Raw genomic sequence first — 14,689 nt, forward strand, 5'->3', positions numbered from 1 at the left:
CAGCCTTTTCAAGGGTTGGCTTGGGTGACAAAATGTCTTGTGTAGGCGTGGGTTTGTCTCCCTCTCGCTCTCTCTCCCTAAGATGTGTCCGGCATAGGCCAGGGTGCCACTCGAGGCCCAAACCAATTCTGGTTATCGCTTCTCGGCCTTTTGGCTAAGATCAAGTGTAGTATCTGTTCTTATCAGTTTAATATCTGATACGTCCCCTATCTGGGGACCATATATTAAATGGATTTTTAGAACAGGGAGATGGAAAAAGAGCTTGCTCTGTCCACTCCACGCATTGACCTGGTATTGCAGTACCTCCAGGAACGGTGCACCCCTTCTTAACCCAGTTTCCAAAAGCAGAACTCAATTCACCTGATTCATATTAGCCCGATTTAATGAATTGGAAGAAAGCATACGTCTTCATATGCACCTCAATTTGGCCCATTCACTTTTCACACTTCCTCCTTTTGTTTTTTATCTTTCACACTTTTGACTTTCTTTATTCATCCAAATAGCAAACTCATCACCACTCAACCTGACCAACTCGGCTATGTCCCCGTGCTGCAGTTCTCTGTCTTATCTAGATCATTTGCAATTGAATGGAATAGATCCCTTTTGGACAAAGTGGATTCACCTGCTGCTGCAGTGACCACAGGTGTGATAAGATCTAGAATTGGCATCTGGTGCGATCTCTCCGCTTCCACTCCAAAGAAAGTTACCTGTTTATTCCTATCATGCATTGGTTTTTGGGGTTTTCTTTGAGTAATGATGATCTCTTTAGTAGTCTGTTGGCGCCCTCTCCTGGAGGAATAGTTTGCTTGCTCTTGGACATTCTAAAAGAGAGGTCATGATAGACATTGAGCTTCTGAGCTCAATTGGGGACAGTCATGGGTGATGAATGTTTGCAACCTACTGCGAAGCCTCATACCGCAATATAAGGAACGTCAAATACTAAGAAAGGGCGGCCTATGAAAGAATTACTACTTTCAATAAGTACACTTAAACGGCTAATTGGGAATAGAAAAACTGTAAAAAGCCCTCTGAGAAAGCCCCCCTCTAACCTTTGATAGTAAGCTTTTCTGTAGTCTGCCTGTTGATGTATTTTCCGTTTGAACTGTGCACAACATGAAGAGACGGAACACTGGCGGCTTGTCACAATGCCCCCCGATGACATCACAATAGCGCTGCTGCCTAGAAAACAAGCTGCGCAGAAGAAGTTGTTCTTTGGGTGGGAGGGTGGGCTAGTGGAAGGAGGGGGCAATCTCTTTTTTTCCCGGGTGGTAGGGGGATGACAGGAGAAGGGAAGCGGGTGGTGAGAAAGGTACAGAGGGCAGGGTTTGGGGGCTGGGAAGGAAAGGGAAAAGATTAGGGTTTGGGGATGATGAAAGGGCTTTCTACGGGTAAGGATGGCAAAGGGTGGCAGTGACGGAAAGTCAGGCAACCTGTCCTGTCCGTCTTTTTGTATCGTGAATTGGAAAGACTGCAAGGGGGAGGGGAGTTGCTTGCGCCCTAAAGGAGGAGTTATTCAGATTCATTGCAGTGGGCGGCGGCTGCAAAACGCACCATTCTTCTTGTTTTGCTCTGCAAAGCAGCCTTTTCAAGGGTTGGCTTGGGTGACAAAATGTCTTGTGTAGGCGTGGGTTTGTCTCCCTCTCGCTCTCTCTCCCTAAGATGTGTCCGGCATAGGCCAGGGTGCCACTCGAGGCCCAAACCAATTCTGGTTATCGCTTCTCGGCCTTTTGGCTAAGATCAAGTGTAGTATCTGTTCTTATCAGTTTAATATCTGATACGTCCCCTATCTGGGGACCATATATTAAATGGATTTTTAGAACAGGGAGATGGAAAAAGAGCTTGCTCTGTCCACTCCACGCATTGACCTGGTATTGCAGTACCTCCAGGAACGGTGCACCCCTTCTTAACCCAGTTTCCAAAAGCAGAACTCAATTCACCTGATTCATATTAGCCCGATTTAATGAATTGGAAGAAAGCATACGTCTTCATATGCACCTCAATTTGGCCCATTCACTTTTCACACTTCCTCCTTTTGTTTTTTATCTTTCACACTTTTGACTTTCTTTATTCATCCAAATAGCAAACTCATCACCACTCAACCTGACCAACTCGGCTATGTCCCCGTGCTGCAGTTCTCTGTCTTATCTAGATCATTTGCAATTGAATGGAATAGATCCCTTTTGGACAAAGTGGATTCACCTGCTGCTGCAGTGACCACAGGTGTGATAAGATCTAGAATTGGCATCTGGTGCGATCTCTCCGCTTCCACTCCAAAGAAAGTTACCTGTTTATTCCTATCATGCATTGGTTTTTGGGGTTTTCTTTGAGTAATGATGATCTCTTTAGTAGTCTGTTGGCGCCCTCTCCTGGAGGAATAGTTTGCTTGCTCTTGGACATTCTAAAAGAGAGGTCATGATAGACATTGAGCTTCTGAGCTCAATTGGGGACAGTCATGGGTGATGAATGTTTGCAACCTACTGCGAAGCCTCATACCGCAATATAAGGAACGTCAAATACTAAGAAAGGGCGGCCTATGAAAGAATTACTACTTTCAATAAGTACACTTAAACGGCTAATTGGGAATAGAAAAACTGTAAAAAGCCCTCTGAGAAAGCCCCCCTCTAACCTTTGATAGTAAGCTTTTCTGTAGTCTGCCTGTTGATGTATTTTCCGTTTGAACTGTGCACAACATGAAGAGACGGAACACTGGCGGCTTGTCACAATGCCCCCCGATGACATCACAATAGCGCTGCTGCCTAGAAAACAAGCTGCGCAGAAGAAGTTGTTCTTTGGGTGGGAGGGTGGGCTAGTGGAAGGAGGGGGCAATCTCTTTTTTTCCCGGGTGGTAGGGGGATGACAGGAGAAGGGAAGCGGGTGGTGAGAAAGGTACAGAGGGCAGGGTTTGGGGGCTGGGAAGGAAAGGGAAAAGATTAGGGTTTGGGGATGATGAAAGGGCTTTCTACGGGTAAGGATGGCAAAGGGTGGCAGTGACGGAAAGTCAGGCAACCTGTCCTGTCCGTCTTTTTGTATCGTGAATTGGAAAGACTGCAAGGCGGAGGGGAGTTGCTTGCGCCCTAAAGGAGGAGTTATTCAGATTCATTGCAGTGGGCGGCGGCTGCAAAACGCACCATTCTTCTTGTTTTTGCTCTGCAAAGCAGCCTTTTCAAGGGTTGGCTTGGGTGACAAAATGTCTTGTGTAGGCGTGGGTTTGTCTCCCTCTCGCTCTCTCTCCCTAAGATGTGTCCGGCATAGGCCAGGGTGCCACTCGAGGCCCAAACCAATTCTGGTTATCGCTTCTCGGCCTTTTGGCTAAGATCAAGTGTAGTATCTGTTCTTATCAGTTTAATATCTGATACGTCCCCTATCTGGGGACCATATATTAAATGGATTTTTAGAACAGGGAGATGGAAAAAGAGCTTGCTCTGTCCACTCCACGCATTGACCTGGTATTGCAGTACCTCCAGGAACGGTGCACCCCTTCTTAACCCAGTTTCCAAAAGCAGAACTCAATTCACCTGATTCATATTAGCCCGATTTAATGAATTGGAAGAAAGCATACGTCTTCATATGCACCTCAATTTGGCCCATTCACTTTTCACACTTCCTCCTTTTGTTTTTTATCTTTCACACTTTTGACTTTCTTTATTCATCCAAATAGCAAACTCATCACCACTCAACCTGACCAACTCGGCTATGTCCCCGTGCTGCAGTTCTCTGTCTTATCTAGATCATTTGCAATTGAATGGAATAGATCCCTTTTGGACAAAGTGGATTCACCTGCTGCTGCAGTGACCACAGGTGTGATAAGATCTAGAATTGGCATCTGGTGCGATCTCTCCGCTTCCACTCCAAAGAAAGTTACCTGTTTATTCCTATCATGCATTGGTTTTTGGGGTTTTCTTTGAGTAATGATGATCTCTTTAGTAGTCTGTTGGCGCCCTCTCCTGGAGGAATAGTTTGCTTGCTCTTGGACATTCTAAAAGAGAGGTCATGATAGACATTGAGCTTCTGAGCTCAATTGGGGACAGTCATGGGTGATGAATGTTTGCAACCTACTGCGAAGCCTCATACCGCAATATAAGGAACGTCAAATACTAAGAAAGGGCGGCCTATGAAAGAATTACTACTTTCAATAAGTACACTTAAACGGCTAATTGGGAATAGAAAAACTGTAAAAAGCCCTCTGAGAAAGCCCCCCTCTAACCTTTGATAGTAAGCTTTTCTGTAGTCTGCCTGTTGATGTATTTTCCGTTTGAACTGTGCACAACATGAAGAGACGGAACACTGGCGGCTTGTCACAATGCCCCCCGATGACATCACAATAGCGCTGCTGCCTAGAAAACAAGCTGCGCAGAAGAAGTTGTTCTTTGGGTGGGAGGGTGGGCTAGTGGAAGGAGGGGGCAATCTCTTTTTTTCCCGGGTGGTAGGGGGTTGACAGGAGAAGGGAAGCGGGTGGTGAGAAAGGTACAGAGGGCAGGGTTTGGGGGCTGGGAAGGAAAGGGAAAAGATTAGGGTTTGGGGATGATGAAAGGGCTTTCTACGGGTAAGGATGGCAAAGGGTGGCAGTGACGGAAAGTCAGGCAACCTGTCCTGTCCGTCTTTTTGTATCGTGAATTGGAAAGACTGCAAGGGGGAGGGGAGTTGCTTGCGCCCTAAAGGAGGAGTTATTCAGATTCATGGCAGTGGGCGGCGGCTGCAAAACGCACCATTCTTCTTGTTTTTGCTCTGCAAAGCAGCCTTTTCAAGGGTTGGCTTGGGTGACAAAATGTCTTGTGTAGGCGTGGGTTTGTCTCCCTCTCGCTCTCTCTCCCTAAGATGTGTCCGGCATAGGCCAGGGTGCCACTCGAGGCCCAAACCAATTCTGGTTATCGCTTCTCGGCCTTTTGGCTAAGATCAAGTGTAGTATCTGTTCTTATCAGTTTAATATCTGATACGTCCCCTATCTGGGGACCATATATTAAATGGATTTTTAGAACAGGGAGATGGAAAAAGAGCTTGCTCTGTCCACTCCACGCATTGACCTGGTATTGCAGTACCTCCAGGAACGGTGCACCCCTTCTTAACCCAGTTTCCAAAAGCAGAACTCGATTCACCTGATTCATATTAGCCCGATTAGCGAATTGAAATGAATTTTTATCTAACACACTTTTTACTTGCTTTATTCATCCAAATAGCAAACTCATCACCACTCAACTTCACCAACTCTGCTATGTCCCGTGCAGTATCTTGTTGTCAGTCTAATCTAGATCATGTGTAATTGAATGGAATAGATCCCTTTTGGACAAAGTGGAGTCAGATGCTGCAGTGACCACAGGTGTGAGAGGATCTACAATTGGCATCTGGTGTTATCTCTCTGCTTCCACTCCAAATAAAGTTACCTGTTGTTACCTGAACGTCAAATACTAAGAATGGGCGGCCTATGAAAGAATTAGTACTTTCATTAAGTATACTAAACCGGCTAATTGGGAATAGACAAACTGTAAAAAGCCCTCTGAGAAAGCCCCTCTCTAACCTTTGTTAGTAAGCTTTTCTGTAGCCTGCCTGTTGATGTATTTTCGGTTTGAACAGTGCACAACATGAAGAGACGGAACACTGGCGGCTTGTCACAATGCCCCCCGATGACATCACAATAGCGCTGCTGCCTAGAAAACAAGCTGCGCAGAAGAAGTTGTTCTTTGGGTGGGAGGGTGGGCTAGTGGAAGGAGGGGGCAATCTCTTTTTTTCCCGGGTGGTAGGGGGATGACAGGAGAAGGGAAGCGGGTGGTGAGAAAGGTACAGAGGGCAGGGTTTGGGGGCTGGGAAGGAAAGGGAAAAGATTAGGGTTTGGGGATGATGAAAGGGCTTTCTACGGGTAAGGATGGCAAAGGGTGGCAGTGACGGAAAGTCAGGCAACCTGTCCTGTCCGTCTTTTTGTATCGTGAATTGGAAAGACTGCAAGGGGGAGGGGAGTTGCTTGCGCCCTAAAGGAGGAGTTATTCAGATTCATTGCAGTGGGCGGCGGCTGCAAAACGCACCATTCTTCTTGTTTTTGCTCTGCAAAGCAGCCTTTTCAAGGGTTGGCTTGGGTGACAAAATGTCTTGTGTAGGCGTGGGTTTGTCTCCCTCTCGCTCTCTCTCCCTAAGATGTGTCCGGCATAGGCCAGGGTGCCACTCGAGGCCCAAACCAATTCTGGTTATCGCTTCTCGGCCTTTTGGCTAAGATCAAGTGTAGTATCTGTTCTTATCAGTTTAATATCTGATACGTCCCCTATCTGGGGACCATATATTAAATGGATTTTTAGAACAGGGAGATGGAAAAAGAGCTTGCTCTGTCCACTCCACGCATTGACCTGGTATTGCAGTACCTCCAGGAACGGTGCACCCCTTCTTAACCCAGTTTCCAAAAGCAGAACTCGATTCACCTGATTCATATTAGCCCGATTAGCGAATTGAAATGAATTTTTATCTAACACACTTTTTACTTGCTTTATTCATCCAAATAGCAAACTCATCACCACTCAACTTCACCAACTCTGCTATGTCCCGTGCAGTATCTTGTTGTCAGTCTAATCTAGATCATGTGTAATTGAATGGAATAGATCCCTTTTGGACAAAGTGGAGTCAGATGCTGCAGTGACCACAGGTGTGAGAGGATCTACAATTGGCATCTGGTGTTATCTCTCTGCTTCCACTCCAAATAAAGTTACCTGTTGTTACCTGAACGTCAAATACTAAGAATGGGCGGCCTATGAAAGAATTAGTACTTTCATTAAGTATACTAAACCGGCTAATTGGGAATAGACAAACTGTAAAAAGCCCTCTGAGAAAGCCCCTCTCTAACCTTTGTTAGTAAGCTTTTCTGTAGCCTGCCTGTTGATGTATTTTCGGTTTGAACAGTGCACAACATGAAGAGACGGAACACTGGCGGCTTGTCACAATGCCCCCCGATGACATCACAATAGCGCTGCTGCCTAGAAAACAAGCTGCGCAGAAGAAGTTGTTCTTTGGGTGGGAGGGTGGGCTAGTGGAAGGAGGGGGCAATCTCTTTTTTTCCCGGGTGGTAGGGGGATGACAGGAGAAGGGAAGCGGGTGGTGAGAAAGGTACAGAGGGCAGGGTTTGGGGGCTGGGAAGGAAAGGGAAAAGATTAGGGTTTGGGGATGATGAAAGGGCTTTCTACGGGTAAGGATGGCAAAGGGTGGCAGTGACGGAAAGTCAGGCAACCTGTCCTGTCCGTCTTTTTGTATCGTGAATTGGAAAGACTGCAAGGGGGAGGGGAGTTGCTTGCGCCCTAAAGGAGGAGTTATTCAGATTCATTGCAGTGGGCGGCGGCTGCAAAACGCACCATTCTTCTTGTTTTTGCTCTGCAAAGCAGCCTTTTCAAGGGTTGGCTTGGGTGACAAAATGTCTTGTGTAGGCGTGGGTTTGTCTCCCTCTCGCTCTCTCTCCCTAAGATGTGTCCGACATAGGCCAGGGTGCCACTCGAGGCCCAAACCAATTCTGGTTATCGCTTCTCGGCCTTTTGGCTAAGATCAAGTGTAGTATCTGTTCTTATCAGTTTAATATCTGATACGTCCCCTATCTGGGGACCATATATTAAATGGATTTTTAGAACAGGGAGATGGAAAAAGAGCTTGCTCTGTCCACTCCACGCATTGACCTGGTATTGCAGTACCTCCAGGAACGGTGCACCCCTTCTTAACCCAGTTTCCAAAAGCAGAACTCGATTCACCTGATTCATATTAGCCCGATTAGCGAATTGAAATGAATTTTTATCTAACACACTTTTTACTTGCTTTATTCATCCAAATAGCAAACTCATCACCACTCAACTTCACCAACTCTGCTATGTCCCGTGCAGTATCTTGTTGTCAGTCTAATCTAGATCATGTGTAATTGAATGGAATAGATCCCTTTTGGACAAAGTGGAGTCAGATGCTGCAGTGACCACAGGTGTGAGAGGATCTACAATTGGCATCTGGTGTTATCTCTCTGCTTCCACTCCAAATAAAGTTACCTGTTGTTACCTGAACGTCAAATACTAAGAATGGGCGGCCTATGAAAGAATTAGTACTTTCATTAAGTATACTAAACCGGCTAATTGGGAATAGACAAACTGTAAAAAGCCCTCTGAGAAAGCCCCTCTCTAACCTTTGTTAGTAAGCTTTTCTGTAGCCTGCCTGTTGATGTATTTTCGGTTTGAACAGTGCACAACATGAAGAGACGGAACACTGGCGGCTTGTCACAATGCCCCCCGATGACATCACAATAGCGCTGCTGCCTAGAAAACAAGCTGCGCAGAAGAAGTTGTTCTTTGGGTGGGAGGGTGGGCTAGTGGAAGGAGGGGGCAATCTCTTTTTTTCCCGGGTGGTAGGGGGATGACAGGAGAAGGGAAGCGGGTGGTGAGAAAGGTACAGAGGGCAGGGTTTGGGGGCTGGGAAGGAAAGGGAAAAGATTAGGGTTTGGGGATGATGAAAGGGCTTTCTACGGGTAAGGATGGCAAAGGGTGGCAGTGACGGAAAGTCAGGCAACCTGTCCTGTCCGTCTTTTTGTATCGTGAATTGGAAAGACTGCAAGGGGGAGGGGAGTTGCTTGCGCCCTAAAGGAGGAGTTATTCAGATTCATTGCAGTGGGCGGCGGCTGCAAAACGCACCATTCTTCTTGTTTTTGCTCTGCAAAGCAGCCTTTTCAAGGGTTGGCTTGGGTGACAAAATGTCTTGTGTAGGCGTGGGTTTGTCTCCCTCTCGCTCTCTCTCCCTAAGATGTGTCCGGCATAGGCCAGGGTGCCACTCGAGGCCCAAACCAATTCTGGTTATCGCTTCTCGGCCTTTTGGCTAAGATCAAGTGTAGTATCTGTTCTTATCAGTTTAATATCTGATACGTCCCCTATCTGGGGACCATATATTAAATGGATTTTTAGAACAGGGAGATGGAAAAAGAGCTTGCTCTGTCCACTCCACGCATTGACCTGGTATTGCAGTACCTCCAGGAACGGTGCACCCCTTCTTAACCCAGTTTCCAAAAGCAGAACTCGATTCACCTGATTCATATTAGCCCGATTAGCGAATTGAAATGAATTTTTATCTAACACACTTTTTACTTGCTTTATTCATCCAAATAGCAAACTCATCACCACTCAACTTCACCAACTTTGCTATGTCCCGTGCAGTATCTTGTTGTCAGTCTAATCTAGATCATGTGTAATTGAATGGAATAGATCCCTTTTGGACAAAGTGGAGTCAGATGCTGCAGTGACCACAGGTGTGAGAGGATCTACAATTGGCATCTGGTGTTATCTCTCTGCTTCCACTCCAAATAAAGTTACCTGTTGTTACCTGAACGTCAAATACTAAGAATGGGCGGCCTATGAAAGAATTAGTACTTTCATTAAGTATACTAAACCGGCTAATTGGGAATAGACAAACTGTAAAAAGCCCTCTGAGAAAGCCCCTCTCTAACCTTTGTTAGTAAGCTTTTCTGTAGCCTGCCTGTTGATGTATTTTCGGTTTGAACAGTGCACAACATGAAGAGACGGAACACTGGCGGCTTGTCACAATGCCCCCCGATGACATCACAATAGCGCTGCTGCCTAGAAAACAAGCTGCGCAGAAGAAGTTGTTCTTTGGGTGGGAGGGTGGGCTAGTGGAAGGAGGGGGCAATCTCTTTTTTTCCCGGGTGGTAGGGGGATGACAGGAGAAGGGAAGCGGGTGGTGAGAAAGGTACAGAGGGCAGGGTTTGGGGGCTGGGAAGGAAAGGGAAAAGATTAGGGTTTGGGGATGATGAAAGGGCTTTCTACGGGTAAGGATGGCAAAGGGTGGCAGTGACGGAAAGTCAGGCAACCTGTCCTGTCCGTCTTTTTGTATCGTGAATTGGAAAGACTGCAAGGGGGAGGGGAGTTGCTTGCGCCCTAAAGGAGGAGTTATTCAGATTCATTGCAGTGGGCGGCGGCTGCAAAACGCACCATTCTTCTTGTTTTTGCTCTGCAAAGCAGCCTTTTCAAGGGTTGGCTTGGGTGACAAAATGTCTTGTGTAGGCGTGGGTTTGTCTCCCTCTCGCTCTCTCTCCCTAAGATGTGTCCGGCATAGGCCAGGGTGCCACTCGAGGCCCAAACCAATTCTGGTTATCGCTTCTCGGCCTTTTGGCTAAGATCAAGTGTAGTATCTGTTCTTATCAGTTTAATATCTGATACGTCCCCTATCTGGGGACCATATATTAAATGGATTTTTAGAACAGGGAGATGGAAAAAGAGCTTGCTCTGTCCACTCCACGCATTGACCTGGTATTGCAGTACCTCCAGGAACGGTGCACCCCTTCTTAACCCAGTTTCCAAAAGCAGAACTCGATTCACCTGATTCATATTAGCCCGATTAGCGATTTGAAATGAATTTTTATCTAACACACTTTTTACTTGCTTTATTCATCCAAATAGCAAACTCATCACCACTCAACTTCACCAACTCTGCTATGTCCCGTGCAGTATCTTGTTGTCAGTCTAATCTAGATCATGTGTAATTGAATGGAATAGATCCCTTTTGGACAAAGTGGAGTCAGATGCTGCAGTGACCACAGGTGTGAGAGGATCTACAATTGGCATCTGGTGTTATCTCTCTGCTTCCACTCCAAATAAAGTTACCTGTTGTTACCTGAACGTCAAATACTAAGAATGGGCGGCCTATGAAAGAATTAGTACTTTCATTAAGTATACTAAACCGGCTAATTGGGAATAGACAAACTGTAAAAAGCCCTCTGAGAAAGCCCCTCTCTAACCTTTGTTAGTAAGCTTTTCTGTAGCCTGCCTGTTGATGTATTTTCGGTTTGAACAGTGCACAACATGAAGAGACGGAACACTGGCGGCTTGTCACAATGCCCCCCGATGACATCACAATAGCGCTGCTGCCTAGAAAACAAGCTGCGCAGAAGAAGTTGTTCTTTGGGTGGGAGGGTGGGCTAGTGGAAGGAGGGGGCAATCTCTTTTTTTCCCGGGTGGTAGGGGGATGACAGGAGAAGGGAAGCGGGTGGTGAGAAAGGTACAGAGGGCAGGGTTTGGGGGCTGGGAAGGAAAGGGAAAAGATTAGGGTTTGGGGATGATGAAAGGGCTTTCTACGGGTAAGGATGGCAAAGGGTGGCAGTGACGGAAAGTCAGGCAACCTGTCCTGTCCGTCTTTTTGTATCGTGAATTGGAAAGACTGCAAGGGGGAGGGGAGTTGCTTGCGCCCTAAAGGAGGAGTTATTCAGATTCATTGCAGTGGGCGGCGGCTGCAAAACGCACCATTCTTCTTGTTTTTGCTCTGCAAAGCAGCCTTTTCAAGGGTTGGCTTGGGTGACAAAATGTCTTGTGTAGGCGTGGGTTTGTCTCCCTCTCGCTCTCTCTCCCTAAGATGTGTCCGGCATAGGCCAGGGTGCCACTCGAGGCCCAAACCAATTCTGGTTATCGCTTCTCGGCCTTTTGGCTAAGATCAAGTGTAGTATCTGTTCTTATCAGTTTAATATCTGATACGTCCCCTATCTGGGGACCATATATTAAATGGATTTTTAGAACAGGGAGATGGAAAAAGAGCTTGCTCTGTCCACTCCACGCATTGACCTGGTATTGCAGTACCTCCAGGAACGGTGCACCCCTTCTTAACCCAGTTTCCAAAAGCAGAACTCGATTCACCTGATTCATATTAGCCCGATTAGCGAATTGAAATGAATTTTTATCTAACACACTTTTTACTTGCTTTATTCATCCAAATAGCAAACTCATCACCACTCAACTTCACCAACTCTGCTATGTCCCGTGCAGTATCTTGTTGTCAGTCTAATCTAGATCATGTGTAATTGAATGGAATAGATCCCTTTTGGACAAAGTGGAGTCAGATGCTGCAGTGACCACAGGTGTGAGAGGATCTACAATTGGCATCTGGTGTTATCTCTCTGCTTCCACTCCAAATAAAGTTACCTGTTGTTACCTGAACGTCAAATACTAAGAATGGGCGGCCTATGAAAGAATTAGTACTTTCATTAAGTATACTAAACCGGCTAATTGGGAATAGACAAACTGTAAAAAGCCCTCTGAGAAAGCCCCTCTCTAACCTTTGTTAGTAAGCTTTTCTGTAGCCTGCCTGTTGATGTATTTTCGGTTTGAACAGTGCACAACATGAAGAGACGGAACACTGGCGGCTTGTCACAATGCCCCCCGATGACATCACAATAGCGCTGCTGCCTAGAAAACAAGCTGCGCAGAAGAAGTTGTTCTTTGGGTGGGAGGGTGGGCTAGTGGAAGGAGGGGGCAATCTCTTTTTTTCCCGGGTGGTAGGGGGATGACAGGAGAAGGGAAGCGGGTGGTGAGAAAGGTACAGAGGGCAGGGTTTGGGGGCTGGGAAGGAAAGGGAAAAGATTAGGGTTTGGGGATGATGAAAGGGCTTTCTACGGGTAAGGATGGCAAAGGGTGGCAGTGACGGAAAGTCAGGCAACCTGTCCTGTCCGTCTTTTTGTATCGTGAATTGGAAAGACTGCAAGGGGGAGGGGAGTTGCTTGCGCCCTAAAGGAGGAGTTATTCAGATTCATTGCAGTGGGCGGCGGCTGCAAAACGCACCATTCTTCTTGTTTTTGCTCTGCAAAGCAGCCTTTTCAAGGGTTGGCTTGGGTGACAAAATGTCTTGTGTAGGCGTGGGTTTGTCTCCCTCTCGCTCTCTCTCCCTAAGATGTGTCCGGCATAGGCCAGGGTGCCACTCGAGGCCCAAACCAATTCTGGTTATCGCTTCTCGGCCTTTTGGCTAAGATCAAGTGTAGTCCCTTCATTGGGTTTGCCTTGGTCTTGGCTGGGAGGGGCCCGGGCTTGCACAACCGCCGGCCTCGGGGATTGTTGCGCCTTTTGGTGCTTACGTCCCCTTGTGGCTGGTGGTTCCTGGGCTCGGGAGGCGATCACCCAGGCACTGCGCTTTTGTGTGGTGGCCTGCTGGCCTTCGGGGCTACCTTGATTCTGAAAATTGCGGATGAAATCTCATCTGTTCTTATCAGTTTAATATCTGATACGTCCCCTATCTGGGGACCATATATTAAATGGATTTTTAGAACAGGGAGATGGAAAAAGAGCTTGCTCTGTCCACTCCACGCATTGACCTGGTATTGCAGTACCTCCAGGAACGGTGCACCCCTTCTTAACCCAGTTTCCAAAAGCAGAACTCGATTCACCTGATTCATATTAGCCCGATTAGCGAATTGAAATGAATTTTTATCTAACACACTTTTTACTTGCTTTATTCATCCAAATAGCAAACTCATCACCACTCAACTTCACCAACTCTGCTATGTCCCGTGCAGTATCTTGTTGTCAGTCTAATCTAGATCATGTGTAATTGAATGGAATAGATCCCTTTTGGACAAAGTGGAGTCAGATGCTGCAGTGACCACAGGTGTGAGAGGATCTACAATTGGCATCTGGTGTTATCTCTCTGCTTCCACTCCAAATAAAGTTACCTGTTGTTACCTGAACGTCAAATACTAAGAATGGGCGGCCTATGAAAGAATTAGTACTTTCATTAAGTATACTAAACCGGCTAATTGGGAATAGACAAACTGTAAAAAGCCCTCTGAGAAAGCCCCTCTCTAACCTTTGTTAGTAAGCTTTTCTGTAGCCTGCCTGTTGATGTATTTTCGGTTTGAACAGTGCACAACATGAAGAGACGGAACACTGGCGGCTTGTCACAATGCCCCCCGATGACATCACAATAGCGCTGCTGCCTAGAAAACAAGCAGCGCAGAAGAAGTTGTTCTTTGGGTGGGAGGGTGGGCTAGTGGAAGGAGGGGGCAATCTCTTTTTTTCCCGGGTGGTAGGGGGATGACAGGAGAAGGGAAGCGGGTGGTGAGAAAGGTACAGAGGGCAGGGTTTGGGGGCTGGGAAGGAAAGGGAAAAGATTAGGGTTTGGGGATGATGAAAGGGCTTTCTACGGGTAAGGATGGCAAAGGGTGGCAGTGACGGAAAGTCAGGCAACCTGTCCTGTCCGTCTTTTTGTATCGTGAATTGGAAAGACTGCAAGGGGGAGGGGAGTTGCTTGCGCCCTAAAGGAGGAGTTATTCAGATTCATTGCAGTGGGCGGCGGCTGCAAAACGCACCATTCTTCTTGTTTTTGCTCTGCAAAGCAGCCTTTTCAAGGGTTGGCTTGGGTGACAAAATGTCTTGTGTAGGCGTGGGTTTGTCTCCCTCTCGCTCTCTCTCCCTAAGATGTGTCCGGCATAGGCCAGGGTGCCACTCGAGGCCCAAACCAATTCTGGTTATCGCTTCTCGGCCTTTTGGCTAAGATCAAGTGTAGTATCTGTTCTTATCAGTTTAATATCTGATACGTCCCCTATCTGGGGACCATATATTAAATGGATTTTTAGAACAGGGAGATGGAAAAAGAGCTTGCTCTGTCCACTCCACGCATTGACCTGGTATTGCAGTACCTCCAGGAACGGTGCACCCCTTCTTAACCCAGTTTCCAAAAGCAGAACTCGATTCACCTGATTCATATTAGCCCGATTAGCGAATTGAAATGAATTTTTATCTAACACACTTTTTACTTGCTTTATTCATCCAAATAGCAAACTCATCACCACTCAACTTCACCAACTCTGCTATGTCCCGTGCAGTATCTTGTTGTCAGTCTAATCTAGATCATGTGTAATTGAATGGAATAGATCCCTTTTGGACAAAGTGGAGTCAGATGCTGCAGTGACCACAGGTGTGAG

General features: G+C 46.7%; 11 non-coding genes across 11 annotated transcripts; all 11 read left to right on the top strand.

Annotated features, from left to right (window-relative positions):
• The first annotated feature begins 134 nt into the window (after positions 1-134).
• LOC142286703 (U2 spliceosomal RNA) lies at positions 135-325 on the top strand. The gene has a single exon (XR_012747779.1). It is a non-coding gene; the product is annotated as a U2 spliceosomal RNA (small nuclear RNA).
• Positions 326-1,711: 1,386 nt separating this feature from the next.
• LOC142286704 (U2 spliceosomal RNA) lies at positions 1,712-1,902 on the top strand. The gene has a single exon (XR_012747780.1). It is a non-coding gene; the product is annotated as a U2 spliceosomal RNA (small nuclear RNA).
• A 1,387-nt stretch (positions 1,903-3,289) lies between these two features.
• On the top strand, positions 3,290-3,480 carry LOC142286706 (U2 spliceosomal RNA). Its single transcript, XR_012747782.1, has one exon. It is a non-coding gene; the product is annotated as a U2 spliceosomal RNA (small nuclear RNA).
• A 1,387-nt stretch (positions 3,481-4,867) lies between these two features.
• LOC142286707 (U2 spliceosomal RNA) lies at positions 4,868-5,058 on the top strand. The gene has a single exon (XR_012747783.1). It is a non-coding gene; the product is annotated as a U2 spliceosomal RNA (small nuclear RNA).
• A 1,117-nt stretch (positions 5,059-6,175) lies between these two features.
• Positions 6,176-6,366, top strand: LOC142286708 (U2 spliceosomal RNA). Its single transcript, XR_012747784.1, has one exon. It is a non-coding gene; the product is annotated as a U2 spliceosomal RNA (small nuclear RNA).
• A 1,117-nt stretch (positions 6,367-7,483) lies between these two features.
• LOC142286709 (U2 spliceosomal RNA) lies at positions 7,484-7,674 on the top strand. The gene has a single exon (XR_012747785.1). It is a non-coding gene; the product is annotated as a U2 spliceosomal RNA (small nuclear RNA).
• Positions 7,675-8,791: 1,117 nt separating this feature from the next.
• Positions 8,792-8,982, top strand: LOC142286710 (U2 spliceosomal RNA). Its single transcript, XR_012747786.1, has one exon. It is a non-coding gene; the product is annotated as a U2 spliceosomal RNA (small nuclear RNA).
• Positions 8,983-10,099: 1,117 nt separating this feature from the next.
• On the top strand, positions 10,100-10,290 carry LOC142286711 (U2 spliceosomal RNA). Its single transcript, XR_012747787.1, has one exon. It is a non-coding gene; the product is annotated as a U2 spliceosomal RNA (small nuclear RNA).
• Positions 10,291-11,407: 1,117 nt separating this feature from the next.
• On the top strand, positions 11,408-11,598 carry LOC142286712 (U2 spliceosomal RNA). The gene has a single exon (XR_012747788.1). It is a non-coding gene; the product is annotated as a U2 spliceosomal RNA (small nuclear RNA).
• A 1,336-nt stretch (positions 11,599-12,934) lies between these two features.
• LOC142286686 (U2 spliceosomal RNA) lies at positions 12,935-13,118 on the top strand. Its single transcript, XR_012747767.1, has one exon. It is a non-coding gene; the product is annotated as a U2 spliceosomal RNA (small nuclear RNA).
• Positions 13,119-14,235: 1,117 nt separating this feature from the next.
• On the top strand, positions 14,236-14,426 carry LOC142286713 (U2 spliceosomal RNA). The gene has a single exon (XR_012747789.1). It is a non-coding gene; the product is annotated as a U2 spliceosomal RNA (small nuclear RNA).
• The last annotated feature ends 263 nt before the right edge of the window (positions 14,427-14,689 follow it).

This window comes from Anomaloglossus baeobatrachus, unplaced genomic scaffold (genome assembly GCF_048569485.1).
Source record: "Anomaloglossus baeobatrachus isolate aAnoBae1 unplaced genomic scaffold, aAnoBae1.hap1 Scaffold_694, whole genome shotgun sequence".
NCBI classification, from domain to species: Eukaryota; Metazoa; Chordata; class Amphibia; order Anura; family Aromobatidae; genus Anomaloglossus; species Anomaloglossus baeobatrachus.